Source organism: Muscardinus avellanarius, assembly GCF_963383645.1.
Source record: "Muscardinus avellanarius genome assembly, chromosome: 10".
Lineage (NCBI taxonomy): Eukaryota > Metazoa > Chordata > Mammalia > Rodentia > Gliridae > Muscardinus > Muscardinus avellanarius.
In genome coordinates, this window is record NC_137796.1 from 14,226,253 (window position 1) to 14,241,686 (window position 15,434).

The window sequence follows — 15,434 nt, forward strand, 5'->3', positions numbered from 1 at the left end:
AGACTTTGTAGTCTTGCAGTTTAGCTGAAAGTCATGTGTAAAGCTGCGGCCCAGAGAGATGATGTCATGGAAGAAAGGAAAATGGCTGGAAGAGGAAGCGGTGGCCATCATGGTGGCGGGCTAGCGATGGCCACGCGGGAGGCTGCAGATGGAGTTGGAGCCAGGGGCGACCCAGGTGAAGTTGGGGGCCATAGCTGCCCTGATGAATGGGGCTGGGGCTATGCTTGAAAGGCCCCAGGAGCACTGATTAAGGAGGGCATGGCTACCTTTTCTGTTGTGGCTCATCTGGGAGCCCATGTAATATTGGCTTTGCTAGAAAAAGGGGGCCATGGAGGCTTCTCCCCAGATTTCAAAAGAAGGCCTGGAAAGCCAGGCACTGTGTGGCAAAGTTGGAATCCCTGGAAGCAGGCCCAAATGGGACACTCTTTGAAGCTGGGAGGGGGATACCCAGGTTGCAAGAAATACCCCTGAAAGGCTGCCAGCCATGAGCCTTGGAGCCAGGCTGGAAGAGGCACTCGGGCGCCCACTGCAGTCAGCCAGGCCACAGGGCAAGGCTGCCAAGGCCCCTTGGAGATCACATCTCACCAACATGTGCCCTGGATGCCGGAAGTGGAGCTGCAGGATCTAATGCTTGTCCTGCCGGATTTCCTTCCCGTTTCGGTCCCATTCCTTCTTTCTATGGCACTATTCCCCCCTTTGGGAATGCACATGTTTACACCTTGCCATTGTATATTGGATACATATAACTTGCTTTTTATTTTGACCTTGATTGTGTTTTACAGAGGCTCATAAGAGTTTACCTCTAAACCAGGCGTGGTGGCGCACGCTTGTAATCCCCGCGCTTGGGAGGCTGAGACAGGATATTGCACGGGTTCGAAGCCAGCCTCAGCTACTTAGTGAGGCTCTCAGCAACTTAGTGAGACCCTGTTTCCAAAAAAAAAAAAAAAAAAGGTCTGGGAGTATAGCCCAGAGGTAGAAAGCCTCTGGATTCCACCCCCAGTTACCACCAAAAATAAAAATAAAAAGAGTTTACCTCTAGTCTCAGAGGAGACTTTGGACTTTGGGGCTTTTCAGCAATGCTGGAACTGTTAAAGACTTTGGGAAATCTTGGGGAGGACTAAATGCATTTTGCATTATGAGCAGGGCATGAGCTCGTTAGGAGCTAGGTCAGAATGTCATAGTTAGATATAAAATGCCCCATAAAATGCCCCATAAAGAGCTCATGTATTGTTTGGAGCTGATGTAATTGAATCGTGAGGGTTATAATCCCAGCAGTGGATGAACTGATTGTGATGGATTTATCTGGGTGTTGACCCGGGCCAGTGAGGTGTGGATGGAGGTGGGTGCAGCCTTGCGGATTATATAAATGGTTCCTTCTCCTGCTCTCTCTCCTGCTTCCAGCCTCCGTGATGTGAGGAGCGCAGCCCATGTGCTCTTCCTCTCTCCACTTCCCGCGGCCATGCCCTGAGATCCACGGTCCCCGGCCTCATGTGGACTGAGCCCAGTACCTTAAGACAACAGATCTTCTTTCCTCTAATTACATACCCAGGTCTTTAGTGATGGCTGAGAATGCTAACCAGAACACTGGGCCGGACCTTGGCCTTCCCTCTTTATGGGTGAAGAGTCAGGAGGGCTAAGAGGTGACCACCTTTCCAGCCACACTGCCAAGTGGACTTAGAGGCTGCCAAGCCGGGCCTGAGCCGGCCACCTACCCACAGGACGTGCTGTGCTGAGTGGCTCCACCACGTGAAGCAAGCAGAGAAGGCCCCCGATGGCCGGCTCGTTCCTTCTCTGTCCAAGGACAGGCAGTATGTCCGAAAAAATGGGAAAGGGAGAAGGAGACGGGAATGGACTCCTGCTTCCGATCCTCCTCCTCTCCTCTTACCAGTGGGAGGGTGTGAAGGGCCAGTGGAATTTCAGAGGGTAAAACATATGCTAGGTTGCTTCCAGGCCCACAGAGAAGAGTCCCTGGGTGTAACTAACTGCCCCTCTGTCCCTGTGTCAAGGTTCAGACATCCTTGAGTTTGAGCCATGTGTGTGGGGGTGGGTAGAGCGCTACTGGGGGTTGAACCCAGAGGCATTCTACCTTCTAGCTACACCCCCAGCCCTTTTAAATTAATTAATGTATTTATTTATTTTTGCGGTACTGGAGACTGAACCCGAGGGCATCCTACCTTCGAGCTACACTCCAGAACATTTTAATTTTTTGTTTTGTTTTGAAACGGGGGTCTTACTCGGTTGCTAAGTGTCTCACTAAATTGCTGAGGCTAGTCTTGAACCTGTGATCTGCCTGTCTCAGCCTCCCAAGTGCTGGAATTACAGGCTCCTCTCTTTGCATCCCAGCGGGTCTCCCTGGGGTCTTCCACAGCGAGTGGAGGGGTGCGTGGAGTCCCTAATGCCCGGTACATTCTTTGCTCCTGCATTTTTTTAATGGAGCGCCTGATTGGTGTCGCTCGTCAATTTCACGTTAGTTAAATACAAGCAGTTAGTAAGTTCAATCATGTCCCGTGACTTACCCTTTTCACATATCCCCATGAGTCTTTTGATATCTGCCCCTTTGTCTACCTTGGTTTTTCTAGCAGTGCCTTGGTTTTGCACAGTGTAAATATATCAGCCTGTGTGTAGGCATGCGCATGCTGGCTGGTCCAGATCTCCAGGCCACAGCAGTGCTGCGGGACGGGTTCCGGTCCTGCGCTCTGCCCGCAGCGCTGCTGTGTAGTCTGCAGCCTCAGAAGGGTGGTGCCCAGCAAAGCTTATATAAGCACTTAGCCAAATTGCTGCCAGGGAGCACTGACTCCATTTACACTTCCCAGCTTTGTTTATTTATTTTATTTTATTTTTCTTTGTGTGTGTGGGTCTGGGATGAAACCCAGAGGCATTTGACCTCCGAGCTACACCCCCAGCCCTATTTTTTATTCTTTATTTTGAAACGGTCTCTCACTGACTTACAAAGGGCCTCACTAAGTAGCTGAGGCTGTCTGTAAACTGCAATCCTCCCGTCTCAGCCTCCCAAATGCTGGCATTACAAGTGTGCACCACCACACCCGGCCCTATTTAATTTTTTTAATTTGCAAACAGGGTCTCACTAAGTTCCTGGGGGGCCTCATCGTGTGGCTGAGGCTGACCGTGCACCTGGAATTCTCCTGTCTCAGCCTCTCAAGTACTGGAACCTCCCCTCTTCCATTTCCCCCACCGCACTGGAATTTACAATTGCTGGGCTGTAACACACACTGCTCTCTCTTCCTTCTGTGCCTCCCTGTGGGAGTAGCTTGCATCATGGCTTTCCCATGATGGAAAAAGAGAACGGAACTGCGGGTTTAGCAAGCTACCTCGGGCTGCGGCCTGTGATTGCCACATCCAGCTCTCCTGGGTGTCCGTGCTCCTGTACGCAAGCTTCCGCTGAGCTAGGCCCTGGGGCCGGGCAGAATGCACCCTGCCTGCAACAGACCAGCTCAGTCGGGCACCGGGACCTCTGGGATTAAGTTCTCAGAAGGTGGGCAAAAAGATTTGGCTGTGTTCTGCAGAGACTTTTTCTACAGCAATTCCTCTCCCTTATTAAATAAAATTCCTTCAAGTCCCTGTTCACAATACTAAATATGGGGATTCGTCCCCAGGGGCTTGGGCGAGAGAAATATGAAAAATGACTGACACGGACAACTGCCTCTTGTGCGATTGACGGGTTTATTACCAAAAACCAAGAAATTTATATTCTTCCACCAGTGAGATTCCTAGTAAAAAGTGTAAACACCACAGAACAATAGTGAAGGACATGTAAACAAGGTAAAAGGACACTGGTCCGGCATTCAAGATTAGCCATTCAAGATCAGCCCCAGATCCTGTGATCAAGTCCAGCCCCCTGCCCTTGCAGATGGGCGGCTCCAGAGGGCAAATTCCAGAAGGGACAGGCATGCCCAGGGCTTTGGAGAATTTGGCCTCTCATGGAATCTCCTTTAACGCTTTCGGAATTTTCCATTCCTAGGGCTTAGTCCATATAGTTGGCATGGGGAAATCAGATGAATCCAAGTTGTGTACATCTATGACGATCCAGGGGCTGTGATGGAGGCCTGCCAGGTCCTGTCTGTAAACAACACTCACGACACAGTTTAGCAGATAGGGCCCAAAAGGCAACATGAAGTTTTTAGATTTAATTGTCAGCTGTACTCCTTAAACCACTGAGCACTTTTCCTCAAGCGGTAGGCTTATTAGAAACCTATTCCTCTTTTAATAATCCATTTTCATACCACAATCCGTCTGCAACTTCCTAATCTTTCTGATTATTATCCTGATCTTTTCTTTCCCATGTGGGACAATCTTAGGATAAATTTTTCTTCATACAAAATGCTTTCTTAGTCTCACAAGATTTCCTTTCTTTATAACCATCAAAACTTCATGCCTGCACATTTATTATTCTGACATATAAATTTTTTAGCCAGGTGGTACCTCCCTGTCTCGGGCGGTGCATGTACTAGGTGCAAGGGTCAAAAATCTTCCTAGCCTTCGGCTCTATTGTATCAGGCAGTATTGGCTGCTCATCAACTAGGCTGCTTTGAAGTCACACAAAGTTTATCTTCTCTGTATCTAGGCTGGATCACAAGGAGATGGGGTAAACAGAGGCACCGGTTGCCTCCCTTGCAAGTTTTTAGGGCTAATGGCTTCAGTTGACTTTTAAGGCTTTTACTATAGGTTAATGATTAGAATGAAGGTCAAAGATAGAGAGGAATTCTGCATTTGTGATTGCTGCAGCTTGAATGCTCCCACAGCACCTAAATTCTGACTAGATTTTATTACAGCTTGGAGCAAAGCCGAGGGCATTTAAAGTAATACGTTTTAATTTTTTACATCACTGGAGCAATTCGTGTGGAAAGTTAAGAGAATCATTACCAAAAGAACAATAGCTATGAAAGAACATTCTAAGAACAAGGAGTACTCTGGCCAGAGACCATGCTCCCTCGGGGCTGCTTTCGTTAAGCATTGCCAGTCATGCGAAGACGATTCAGTGGCACCTGCCGCCTTCCCTCCTGGGCTTGGGCCCTTCTTGAAGCAGTTTATATCAAATGGGTAGATACATCAAGTCACACTAAGTGTTTTGAAAAAAAAAATCCGTTTCCCAGCTGTCTTCTTTTTTTTTCTTTTTTCTTTTTTGTTTTGGTGGCACTAGGCATTGAACCCAGGGGCATTCTACCTCTAAGCAATATCTCTAGCCCTATTTTATTTTTATTTTGAAATAGGGGCCCACTAGGTTAATGAGAGTTTCACTTCTTGCTGAAGCTGTCCATGAACCCATGGTCCTTCTGTCTCAGCCTCCCAAATACTGGGATGACAAGTGTGCGCCACGGTGCCTGTCTCCAGCTGACTTACTTTCTTTCTTTCTTTCTTTCATTTCTTTCTTTGTGGTACTGGGGGTGGAACCCAGGTGCTTTCTACCTCCGGGCTATACTCCCAGACCTATTATTATTATTATTTTTGAAGGGCCCAAGAATCGCCCACCAACCCAAATATCGAAGGACTCACAAGAGATGTAAAATGCAAGCGAGGTTTATTGCGCTGCAGCTCTGTCCCGGCTAGCCAGGGGTCGAGACCAAGACACTATGGCCGAGGTTCGACCCCTCCCCACTCCACGCTCTGAATTTTATAACCCTAGGAGGGAGTGGTTACACACGAGGGAGTGGTTACACACGTCAGAGCCCGCCAACCTTAGAATACAACCAATCAGATACAAGGACAAACAAGTACAACCAATAATTTTAAAACATGCATCCACACACGTCAGAGCCTGCTCTGCCTTTCCCACCCACCCACCTTGGCTGGGCCAGGCTTATCTCTGCACTGAAGAATCTGCCTGGAGAGCAGATTAGCCTGGCCTTGTTTGCTGATCTAGCTCAGAGATATGGGGATGGGGTCCCATTTACAAAGACCTTGGCCGGCAAGCTGGAGATTAGAGGCTTTGACCTTGTGGGTCCCCTACCCTCATCCTTGAATCCTGCAACCTGGGCAGCTGGGCTTATGGATCTTCATTCTGTTTCTAATCCTACCTTACTCTATATTCTAATATCTTATTTCTAATCCTAATATGAGAGAAGACTTCTCTAGTTATCTTCTCATGCTGAGGTGGGGGAAAGTGCTTCTTCCAGCCTGCTTTCCAGCACCCCTACAATTTTATTACTATTTTTTTTTTTTTGGTGGTGCTGGGGGTGGAACACAGGGGCTTTCTACCTCCGGGCTATACTTCCAGACCTATTTTTTAATATTTTATTTGGAAACAGGGTCTCACTAAGTTGCTAAGAGCCTCACTAAGTAGCTGAGGCTGGCTTTGAACCTGTGCGATCCTCCTGTCTCAGCCTCCCAAGCACAGGGATTACAAGCGTGCGCCACCACGCCCGGCTTCCCAGACCTATTTTTATATTTTTATTTGGAAATAGGGTTTCAATAAGTTGCTGAGAGCCTCATTAAATAGCTGAGGCTGGCTTCGAACCGGTGCAATCCTTCTGTCTCAGCCTACCAAGCACAGGGATTACAAGTGTGCGCCACCACGCCTAGCTTCCAGCTGACTTTCTGATAGGCTGCTTCAGGGTTAGGCTCCATAGTCAGGACTTTTTGGCCAGTTATCTGTGAAGACCCGACCAGGAAAACATCCCATCAGAATGGTAGTCTCAGAGCTGGGTGTGGTGGGGCACAACTGTAATCCCAGTACTTGGGAGGCTGAGACAGGAGGATCACAGGTTCATGGCCAGCCTCAGCTACTGAATGAGGCCCTCTGCAACTTAGTGAGACCCTGTTTCCAAATAAAAAATAAAATCAGGCTGAGCCAGGCGTGGTGGTGCACGCTTGTAATCCCCGCGCTTGGGAGGTGGAGACAGGAGGATTGTGCAAGTTTGAAGCCAGTTGCGCTGGCTTAGGAGACCCTGTTTCCAAATAAAGAAAAAGTATAAAAATAGGTCTGGGAGTGTATCCCGGAGGTAGAAGGGTTTCCAGGAACCCCAGTACCACCACACAAAAAAATAATAATAATAAATAAATAAATAAAAATAAATAAATAATAAAATCAGACTGGAGCGTAGCTCAGAGGTAGAATGCCCCTGGATTCAAGCTCCAGTACCACACCCCCACACACACACAAAAAGAAGAGTGGTCCCAACCTTCAGCAATTTAGCCATGTTTCAAAATAAAATAGTAGGGGCTGGGCGTGGCGGCGCATGCCTGTAATCCCAGTACTGAGACAGGAGAATCACAGGTTCAGAGGCAGCCTCGGCAAATAGTGAGACGCTCAGCATCCTAGTGAGACCCTGTTTCAAACTTAAAATAAATGGGGCCAAGGGTATAGCTCAGAGGCAGAATGCCCTGGGTTCAATCCCTGGTACCAACACCTATGTACGCACACACAGTGGTGGTCTCAAGGACAAACAGGAGGCCGAGACTTGAGGCGGAACCAACTAGCTCTCCTCCACCTCCGGGAGGCTGAGGGTGTGACTGAGGCGGCTCCCTGGGTTCTCGGTGATGTTCATTCTGTGCCTCTTGGGAGATAAGCGTGCAGGACGCTAAGGACAGCTCTGCTCTCGGTGGCAGATGGGTGGCCATGGGCTCCTGGAAGAGACCCAGCTTTCTATCTCCAGGCAGCCTGTACCCAGGAGGACCGGAGTGCTTTTAACTTGCAAATCTGCATGGGGTATGTGTGTCCCGGGACTTAGCCCATGGGTGTTGTATCTCCAAACTATACCCCCAGCCCTAGTTAATTTTTTATTTCAAATCAAGGTCTCACAAAGTTACAGAGTACTGGCCTCAAACATGTAACCCTCCTCCCTCAGCTTTTCTAGTATTGGGATTACAGACACGCACCGTCACGCTCGGCTACAAATCTGCATGTCCAGTGTGACAAGTCCAGTTTGTGAAATCTGACCTGATATTGTGCCCATTTGCTGAAACTGGTTTATGGGCTATATGTGAAAATGGGTTTCCAATTTCTTTCCCCACCCAGAGCCAGCAGCACTGCCAGGGGCTTACGGAATTGTCAGAAAAGCCCTGCTGCCTGAAACCTGGGCACGGTGCCTGGAGCTCTGGCAGCCACTCTGGACCTGAGGCTCAGGGTCACCCGCCAGAGATCAGCGTGGCCAAGTGGAAAGACCTTTATGGGATGGCTGTCTAGTTCCTAACCTCTTTTTTTTTGGGGGGGGGGTGGAGCCCTTCTACCTCCGGGCTACACTCCCAGACCTATTTTATATTTTATTTGGAAACAGGGTCTCTTAAGCCAGCGAGGCTGGCTTCGAACCTGTGTGATCCTCCTGTCTCCGCCTCCCAAGCGCGGGGATTACAAGAGTGTGCCACCATGCCCGGCTAGTTCCTAACCTCTTTAACTTGTGAAAATAAAACCCTGTGTGAAGCCTTAAATTGTTGTGAATTGGGATTTTCTTTTTCCTCATCAGCCAAATTTAATCCCAGCTGGTAAAGAGGCCAGGTTGAGGCTACTGCAATCTTGCGTTGGCCGGGAAAAGATGGCATTTGCTTCCTGCTCAGCTGAGACACACGTCAGGACTCCTTCCTCCAGGTGCAGGTCTCTGGTGCCAGGACACCTGTGCTGAACTGACCACATGCCCTGCCCTCTCGTCTTGGCCCCCCGTTCTGTGGAAGGAGTCTTGGCAGTCAGGGGAGATGCCTGTAAGGTTCATGGTTACATGGAGGTGAGAAGTGGACTCAGTGTGGCTTGTGACCTATAAGAGGACACCCGGGGACGGGGTTGGGAGGTGTGCCTGCAGGAGGGGGGTGGTGTGGGACTGGCACTGGCACACAGCAGGTCCTGAAGTGCCCGGGCAGCCACAGGAGGGCGAGGCTCCGGAGGGCAGGGCAGGAGAGGAGGCTCAAACACCAGCACCTGTCAGGGAGAGGCTTCCTGAGGGTGGGAAACGCCATTCAGAACATGTCCCACGGAGGCGACAGCGGTCACAGCGTGTGAACTGGCTGGCCCCCTGCTGCCCATTAGCCAGTTGGCGTGCCCAGGAGCCAGGCCAGAGGGTTAGAACGTCCCTTCTCACCCCAGGGCCCTGAGCATGTTCTCCTGAGGGGTGGCCTTGGCTCTGCCTCTCCAGCAGAGGTCATCTGAGACCCTCGGATGCTGAGTTTTCAGTTATTTTCTTTCTTTTCATTTTTCTTTTCTTTCTTCCTTTTTTTTATATCAGTACTGGGTATGGAATCCAAAGGCATTCTACTGCTGAGCTATATCTCCAGCCCTATTTTTTTTTTTTTTTTTTTTTTTTTGCGGGTCTGGGGATGGAACCTAGGGGCATTCTACCTCCGAGCTACATCCCCAGCCCTATTTTTTATTCTTTATTTGAAACAGGGTCTCACTGAGTTGTGGAGGGCCTCACTAAGTAGCTGAGGCTGTCCGCGAACCTCTGTCTTCCTGTCTCAGCCTCCTGAATGCTGGGATCACAAGTGTGCACTACCACGCCTGGTTCTCCAGCCCTATTTTTTTGGTTTTTTTGGTGTTTTTTTTTTTTTTTTTTTGGTGGTACTGGGGTTCCTGAAAGCCCTTCTACCTCTGGGTTACACTCCCAGACCTATTTTTTTATATACATTTTTATTTGGAAACAGGGTTTCTTAAGCCAGCGTGGCTGGCTTCGAACCTGCGCGATCCTCCTGTCTCCGCCTCCCAAGCGTGGGGATTACAAGCATGCGCCACCATGCCCGACCCTTCCTTCCTTCCTTCCTTCCTCCCTTCCTTCCTTCCTTCCTTCCTTCCTTCCTTCCTTCCTTCCTTCCTTCCTATTTTTTATTTGTGGTACTGGGGATGGAATCCAGGGTTATTCTACCTCCGAGCTATATCTCCAACCCTATTTTTTCTTATTTTGAAATAGGGTCTTACTGAGTTGCAAAGGGCCTCACTAAGGAGTAGCTGAGGCTGTCTGAAAACCACGATCCTCCTGTCTCAGCCTTCCAAATACTGGGATTACAAGCTTGTGCCACCATGCCCGGCTTCATTCTTTATTTTAAAACAGGGTCTCATTAAGTTGCAGAGGGCCTCACTAAGCAGTTGAGATTGTCCCTGAACCTGTGATCCTCCTGTCTCAGCCTCCCAAGTACTGGAATTACAAGCATGCACCACCACACCCCGCTTATTATCAGAGATTGTAGTTGGCAGTTTTCTCTTTCTTACAATTTCTAGCATATGAAATTACATGAATTATGACAATAATTCTCATACTTTATTGCACTTGGAATCACCTGGCTATCTTTATAAATTGACGAGGTTGGCCTCAATCCTGTTATCCTCCATCTCACCCTCCCAAGCACTGGAGTTACAGGTATACAGCAACACAACCCACACCTGCCTATCTTTACAAATACCGATGCCTGGTGCCCACCTTCATGTGGTCTCATGTAATAGGAATAGGACATGTCCTGAGCACCAGGACTTTTAAAAAACTCCCCTAAGTAAGCTGGGCATGGGGGTGCATGCTTGTAATCCCAGCATTTGGGAGGCTGAGACAGGAGAATTGCGTAGGTTAGAAGCCAGCCTCAGCTACTTAATGAGGCCTCTGTAACTCAGTGAGACCCTGTTTCAAATAAAGAATAAAAAATAGGGCTGAGGGTTTTGCTCGGAGGTAGAATGCCCCTGGGTTCCACCCAGTACCGAAAAAAAAAAAAAAAAACTCCCAGTGATTCTATAGCATACAAATTTGAGAACTGTTAAAATAAGGTATTTCTGCTTTATTCAAATTATTTTCAGCTCCTAGAGTCTCATGGACAGCACTCTTATAGGTTCTGATTATTATCTACTTTATACTTCTCTGTCTCAAGGGTGTCTTTTCAGCTCATCCATTAATTGTTCTTTGTATTCCCATCAGAATGTCAGCTTCCCGAGAGCGAGGCTATGTCTGATTTACTCTCTGTTATACCGTCATCATCTGGTGCCCGGTTTCAGTCCCTCGAGTACTTCTCACCTCTTAAAAAAAAAAAAATCTAGCTGGGCACGGTGGCACACGCTTGTAATCCCCGCGCTTGGGAGACGGAAACAGGAGGATCACGCAGGTTCGAAGCCACGTAAGAGACCCTGTTTTCAAGTAAAAATATAAAATAGGTCTGGGAGTGTAGCCTGGAGGTAGAAGGGTTCCATCCCCAGTACCATTCCCCCCCCCAAAATATATATGTATATGTATATCTATGTCTGTCTGTCTGTGTGTCTATCTATCATCTATCTATTGATATATCATCTATATTCCAGGCCTAGTGACTCACACCTGTAATCTGAGTACTTGGGAGGCTAAGACAGGAGCACTCCAGATTTAAGGCCAGCCTCAGAAACATAAAGAGACTCCTAGCAACCTAGTAAGACCCTGTTTCCACACAAAAAATAAAAATAGGGCTGGGAGTATAGCTCGAAACTAGAATGTCCCTCAGCTCAATTCTTTGTACTAAACACAAAAGAAAAGTTAAAAAATAGAAAACTTTCTATCTTTGGTTATCTAGAATTATAAAATATATTACAAAGATTTTTTTTGCTTTTTTTCCCTCAAAAACTATTATTAACTATTTCTTTACTTTTTGTTGTGATAATATATAACATAAAATTTGGGTTAACAATGTTTTTATTGTAAAAATTGACATATTTTATTTATTTATTTATTTATTTATTTATTTATTTATTATTTATTTATTTATTTGGTGGCACCAGGGTTCCTGAAGCCCTTCTACCTCTGGGCTACACTCCCACGGGCTACACTCCCACACCTATTTTTTTTTTAACTTTATGTGGAAACAGGGTCTCTTAAGCCAGCGAGGCTGGCTCCGAACCAGCGCGATCCTCCTGTCTCCGCCTCCCAAGCGCGGGGATTACAAGCGTGCGCCACCACGCCCGGTGTATTCTTTATTTTGAAATAGGGTCTCACTGAGTTGCGAAGGGCCTCACTAAGTAGCTGAGGCTGTCCTCAAACCGCGATCCTCCAGTCTCAGCCTCCCAAATGCTGGGATTATAAGTGTGCACCACCATGCCTGGCAAACAAGTATTTATTTTAACCACTTTTTTTTTTTTTTGTACCAAGAGTAGAACCCAGGGGAATTTTACCTCCACCCCGGCCCTATTTTTTCTTTACTTTTGAAACAAGATCTCAACTAAATTGCAGAGGGTCTCACTAAGATTGCAGGTTGTCGGCGAACCTGCAATCCTTCCGTCTCAGCTTCCCTAGTGCTGGGATTACAAGCGTGCGCCACTGCACCCAGAGTCTTTTGACCATTCTTAAGTGGAGGCTCAGCCACATGTTATGCAACCATCAACATGGTTTCCAAACCTTTTCATCACCCCAGCAGAAACTCTGTACCTGTGAAGCAATAATTACCCAGTCTCCCTCCCGCCAGCCCCTGGTGGCTTCCAACCTGCTTTTTGTCTCTGTGGATTTATCTTCTCTACATTTTTAGTATCAGTGGCTCATTGGTATACATAGACCGCATTTCTTTTTCTTTTTTGTGGTACTGGGGGTTGAACCCAGAGGTATTCTATCTATCTCCAAGCTATCCCCAGCCTTTCTTTCTTTCTTTCTTTCTTTCTTTCTTTCTTTCTTTCTTTCTTTCTTTCTTTCTTTCTTTATTGGTGGTACTGGGGTTCCTGGAAGCCCTTCTACCTCCGGGCTACACTCCCAGACCTATTTTTACATTTTTTTTATATTTGGAAACAGGGTCTCCTAAGCCAGCGTGCGCGGCTGGCTTCGAACCTGCGCGATCCTCCTGTCTCTGCCTCCCAAGCGCGGGGATTACAAGCGTGCGCCACCACGCCCGGCTTTATTCTTTATTTTGAAACAGGGCTTCACAAGTGGCTGAGGCTGACTGTGAACCTGCGATCCTCCTGTCTCAGCCTCCGGAGAATGGGGATTATAAACGTGTGCCACCGCGCCCGCTCTATACGCCGCGTTTCACTTATGCGTCCATCTGTTGATGGGCACCTAGGTTGTTTCCACCTTCCCCTTATGGTGAAAATGCCATGAGGAACATTAGTGTCCCAGCTTCTGGGTCTCTGCTTTTGAGTCTTTGGGGGTACACACAGTAGGGCTGCTGGGTTATGTGGCAATTCTGTGCTTCTTTCTTTCTTTCTTTCTTTCTTTCTTTCTTCCTTCCTTCCTTCCTTCCTTCCTTCCTTCCTTCCTTCCTTCCTTCCTTCCTTCCTTTCTTTCTTTCTTTCTTTCTTTCTTTCTTTCTTTCTTTCTTTCTTTCTTTCTTTATTGTGGTACTGGGGATGGAACCCAAAGGCATTCTATCTCTGAGCTATACCCCCAGCACTATTTTTTATTCTTTATTTTGCAACAGGGTCTTACTGAGTTGCAAAGAGCCTCATTAAGTAAGTGAGGCTGTCCTCAAACCATGATCCTCAAGTCTCAGCCTCCCAACTACTGGGATTACAAGTGTGTGCTAACATGCATGGCTTTCTTTATACATTTTAAACCTTTATCAGATATATGATTTGAAAGTATTTTCTTTCATTCTGTGGATCATTTTTTACTTTCTTTTTAAAAATCTATTATTTATTTATTTTTGTGGTACTGGAGATGGAACCAAGGGGCTTTCTACCTCTGGGCTACACCTGCGGTCCTATTTTTTATATTTTATTTGGAAACAGGGTCTCATTAAGTTACTGATAGCCTAAGTAGCTGAGGCTGGCTTCGAACCTATCTGATCCTCTTGTCTCAGCATCCCAAGTACTGCGATTACAAGCATGTGCCACCAATCCCTGGTAGTCTTTTTAGTTTTGAAACAAGGTCTCACCGTATTGCAAAGGGCCTCCCCAAGTAGCTGAGGCTTCCTGCGAACCCCGATCCAAATGCTGGGATTACAAGTGTGAGCCACCACACCGGCTCCTTCCTTTACTTTCTTGATATTGTCTTTCAATATAAAAATCAATTCTAAGATAGTCAAATTCATCTACTTTTTAACTTGTTGTTTATTATTTTGGTGTCATATTTAAGAATCCGTTGCCAAAAGTGCTTGATTTTGAGTTCTATAAGAGTAGTATTATAAACTGGTTGTGGTGGCGCACGCTTGTAATCCCAGCATTCGGGAGGCTGAGACAGGAGGATCGTGGTTCACAGACAGCCTCAGCTACTTAGTGAGGCCCTCTGCAGCTTAGTGAGACCCTGTTTCAAAATAAAGAATAAAAAATAGGGCAGGGGGGTGTAGCTCGGAGGTCGAATGCCCCTGGGTTACATTCCCAGACCCGAAAAAAAAAAAAAAAAGTAGTATCATAAACTGGGCGTGATGGAGCATGCTTGTAATCCCAGCATTTGGGAGGCTGAGATAGATGGATGGTGGTTTGCAGACAGCCTCAGCCACTTAGTGAGGCCCTGTTTCAAAATAAAGAATAAAAATGGGAAGTATAGCTCAGAGGTCGAATGCCTCTAGGTTCCATCCCCAGACCCCCAGACCTGCAAAAACAAAACAAAACAAAACAAAACAAAACAACAACAACAACAAAGAGTAGTGTCATGCTGGGTGTGGTGGTGCATGCCTATAATCCCAGCAACTCTAGAGGCTGGGGCAGAAGGATTGCAAATTCAAGGCTGGCCTTGAACTTAGTGAGTTCCTGTCTCAAAATAAAAAATAAATGAGGCTAAGGCTACCTCTGGGTAGAATGCCCCTGGGTTCAATCCCCAATACTGAAAAAAGAATTTTTTTAAAGGATGAGGGGTGTAGCTCAGAGGTAGAATGCCCCTGAGTCCAATCCCCAGTACCGAGAGAGAGAGAGAGAGAGAGAGAGAGAGAGAGAGAGAGAGAGAGAGAGAGAGACAGAGAGAGAGGGGAGAGAGAGAGAGAGAGAGAGAGAGAGAGAGAGAGAGAGAGAGACAGAGAGAGAGAGAGAGAGAGAGAGAGAGAGAGAGAGAGACAGAGACAGAGAGAGAGAGGAGAGAGACAGAGAGAGAGACAGAGAGAGACAGAGAGAGAGAGATAGAGGGAGAGAAATTAGAGAGAGAAATTAGAGAGACATGAGAAGCATATTTTAGTAGTTCGGCTTGGAGGTCTTATGGGCAGTAGGGAGGCGTCCACATAGGGTGGGCAAAATCATCGGGAGAGAAAACTGGTCCTTACATTTCATCTAAGCAAGACAAGGTACAGCAGTGTCTATGAAGACTTTAAAACAACTCAAATCTGTAGAGTTTGAAACAACTCAGGGAAGGGTCTTTTTCAGCACCAAAAACCTTCCAGAATAGAGAGACAGCCGTGGCTCTGTGTCGGTCTCCAGGACAGCTTGACTACTGTATCCCAAGAGCGATCAGAGACCCTGTGAACACAGCTCAGTGATTTCAGGTTGGGGAGATCTTAGCAACAGGACGTCAACCCACAGTGGGGGGAGCGATGCTGTAACTGGCCTAACGGGACACTTTCAGCTGGGTGTGGCAGTGCAGCCTCACCCCAGGACCGGGCCCTCTGCAGCTTAGTGAGACCCTGTTTCCTTTCTTTTCTTT